Here is a 3,666-nt window from a genome sequence, read left to right as displayed (position 1 = left end):
TCCTCCGGAAAAGTATCGAGTGCTCAAGTACAAGAATCCAAAACTAAGAAACTTTACCACTCAGGCCGTACGCTAGAACCAGAGTCGGTTGATGTACGGTTGGAAGCAACCAAATCATATCTTACGCTTACCCCTTTCAAACCAATCCCACAATTCGGTATCCTAAACTTTACCCAAGGATACACTATAGAGATCCGAAATCTAAGCTCTGATACCAACTGTGATAGCTCCACCTCCCCCTAAAGCGAACCAAAGGGTTCGGCTGACCGCCTGTCCAACTCTCTTTGGGACTCACTTATTCACTACAGTCCTTAATTAAAATACAATGCACATCTCAAATATTACATCAAACTCCTCCATGACTAAGTATCACAAGCGTGGAATGTACACATACACTTGTTTCAATTCCAAACTTTCATACAAATCTAACTATTACACAAGATGAATGTAAAACTTAAACTATACAGGAGATAATCCATCCAGTCACACGGAGAACTTAAGACAAGCGCTTCCTTTATCTCGAGTCCTGTGAGGAGAAAATATGTTTGGGGTGAGGTAGAAGTTCAGCGAGTGTCCAGTGAAAATCAATAATCAATCAGTTTCACAATAACGCATTGAAATGATATCATGAATCCATGATCAAATGTATGTATATTGTTCTCGTGAGCCAGTGAAATCACCATACTTAAACCCCAACGCTCAAACAGATCCAGTAAGTTATACAGTACAAAAGAGCCATCGATGCTCTAAATAAACAATGGAGAGACGTTGGTTCTAAGTACAAGATTTTCCAAGAACTCAATGGAACCAAATCATATCATGGCACCAATGACGGAGCCAGGAATTTTTTTTTGGGGGGCCAAAATTTTTTCCTAATAAAATTACCTTAATATATTATGTTCAAAATAATTTTCTTCTATTTAAATATATGACATCTAAAAATATCAAATATTAAATTTAATTATAAAGGTATATCTATTCATAAATATGCGGTACAGTCATAAAAAAAACTAACAAAAAAAATAACTTTTGATTAAATATCTTATAACATCACAAACCATCCAATTTACACATTATGAGAAGATGCTCTCCAATATGTCACCTGTGCAATATATATATATATATATATATATATATATATATATATATAACCATGTAATATAAATGTAACTATTTTCAATTGAAAAAATATAAAAGTTATGTTAACATACTTTGAAATTTCAACATCTTTTCTTAGAAGTAAATTGAGTTCTACGCTCTTTCATAGAACTAAATTCATCTATGATTGAATCACTGCTAAATTTTTCAGCAACTTCGTTTTCTATATACACAGTTAGACAATCATTCAAAAAATTATCTTTCATCTTGTTTCAGAGTTTTGTCTTGATTATTTTTATAATTGAAAATGTCTGCTCTGTAGTTGCAGTTGATATAGAAAGAGTAAGAACAAGTCTAATCAATCTGTCAATAAAAGGATATATCACTGATTTTCTTATCTTCACCAAGCCTTGACATAACTCATGAATACCAGATAATTCTTGCAATTCAGGATAATTTGGAATACCGAGCTCAAAATGTTGAAGTTCTATTCTTAGACATACTAGTTCTTGCTCCATAAAATCATTCGGATAGAACTTTTCTGCAAGTTTACAAATATAATCAATCTTAAACAGCATAAATCCATTTCTAAGATCTAAAGCAGTGCTCAAAACAAGCAATTCCACGGTATGATTATTAAACCTGCTATGTAACTCTTGCAATTGATAATCAATTGTTGCAAGAAATATATCCACTCGATGACTAATTCATATATATATATATATATCAACTCTCATAATATAAACTAAAATTGTAAAAATTTAGGGGGGACCAATTTTATTTTACACATATATTTACATATTATGAATTAAAATTTTCAAAACTTAAGGGGGGTCATGGCCCCCCTCTGGCCCCCCTTGGCTCCATCATTGCATGGCACACACACAAACACAAATGATATGCAATTAAGCAACCAATGCAAGAAATAGTTCAAAAGTAAATTTGCAAATAGTTGTGGGATCACTCACCAACCATGACTCATGAACCTCATCCATCATATATCATTGCCTTGCTCAAGTCCAAACCCTAGATCACAATTATCATGTCAAACAAAAGGAATGCTAAAAGAATCAAGTTCCTATCATCTTTTGGCATTTTAATCACAATTGAAGCTACACTTATCCAATTGAAACGAATCTTATGGCATTACGAAGCTAAGACATATACCAACATTTCTTATGAATACCTTCAAAGCTAAATTATACATTTTCATGGTCAAAAATCGAAATCTTAGAGAAAAATGGAAACTGTCTGTGAAACAGGAATTAAGGGCAGTTAAGGGTATTTCGGTCATATCACAAGATACAGTACTCCAATCGATCTGAAATTTTTCAAGTAGATAGCTAACTCATATATCTATAACTTTCATGTTTTATCCAAAAGCTGGTTCGGTTTAAAACATGGAGAAATGTGCAGTCCAAGTTGAATCCAGAAACAAGGTAAAAACTGAAATTATCCTTCTAAACTAACCTTTGCATATAACCACAATTACACATACAAATCATAAGATATACCACACATCTAATTAGACCATAATACCCCTTCAATTTGAGCTAATTGATAGCTCCAAAATCAATCACATTTAAGCCCTAAATTCGAAACCCTAGAACTGAAATTAACCCCACAAGCGAAAATTTTCCTTAGGAAATCACATCTAGCATATACAAGCTTCATTTCACACATCATTAAGCCATCAATGCATGGCATATGCTTAAGCATCAAATAAAGATAGAAAATTCACCAAAAATTCTGAAATATATCAAACTCTACTTTAATCCATGAAATCTTCCATAAAACAACATATTCAACATCTCTAATCCACCTATTAACAATTACTTGCAGTAGAGAGGAAGTTCTTGACAAATTACCTTCAAACCCCAAGAAAAGTTGGTAGCTTAACTTCCCTTACCAAAACCACTCCACCACCTTCTTCCATCTTCCTTAGCAAAGGACTTTTATGGAGTAAATTGAGGTTTTAATGGTTGGAACACAAGATTGAGGTAAGAAATTGAGGTTGCAAGATGAAGTTTTTCTCTCTTTTCTCTCTCAAAGGTTTCGGTCAGTTTGAAAAAGAAAGAAAAGTGGGTTTTGAACCCCAAATATGGTCAAAAGATGAAAACTTAATCATTAAGAAAACTATACGACAACAGAATCCGATTGTCGGCCGGATTCAAGGCAGTACGTTTCCAAATTTTTTTTCAAAATGCTCAGCCAATCCGGCTGAGAATTGGCCGGATTTCTAGCAAGATTCTCACTGTTCACCAGAATGTTTTCTTTCTTCGTCTTTCGGGGCTTCACACCTTATCAGGAAAGTGACGTGAATGAAGCTATTGGAAGATACTAATGAAGGCTTGTCTTTTGTGTAGTTTGATATGTTGTAACTGATCTTTGAGAAAATTGTGAGATTTGGAACTCGATATAGTTGATTGAGATTTATATCTACGGATGTACTTGTGCAATGAAATATTATAATCATGTTATTATTTTGACATATTTAGATGAAATCATTGGAATTGATCTGTCTTTTATTTGAGGATTGAAGTAAGTTCCGGCGAGAGTTGGGTAGGC

General features: G+C 33.5%; 1 long non-coding RNA gene across 1 annotated transcript; it reads right to left on the bottom strand.

Annotated features, from left to right (window-relative positions):
• Positions 1–311: 311 nt before the first annotated feature.
• On the bottom strand, positions 312–3,417 carry LOC113724740 (uncharacterized). Its single transcript, XR_003457171.2, has 3 exons — positions 2,967–3,417; positions 2,067–2,124; positions 312–526 (listed from the first exon to the last, which is right to left on the bottom strand). It is a non-coding gene; the product is annotated as an uncharacterized lncRNA (long non-coding RNA).
• Positions 3,418–3,666: the final 249 nt, after the last annotated feature.

The sequence above is a fragment of the Coffea arabica genome, chromosome 2c (genome assembly GCF_036785885.1).
Source record: "Coffea arabica cultivar ET-39 chromosome 2c, Coffea Arabica ET-39 HiFi, whole genome shotgun sequence".
NCBI lineage: Eukaryota > Viridiplantae > Streptophyta > Magnoliopsida > Gentianales > Rubiaceae > Coffea > Coffea arabica.
The sequence above is the reverse complement of the archived record's forward strand: the minus strand, read 5'-3'. Positions and strand labels throughout refer to the sequence as shown.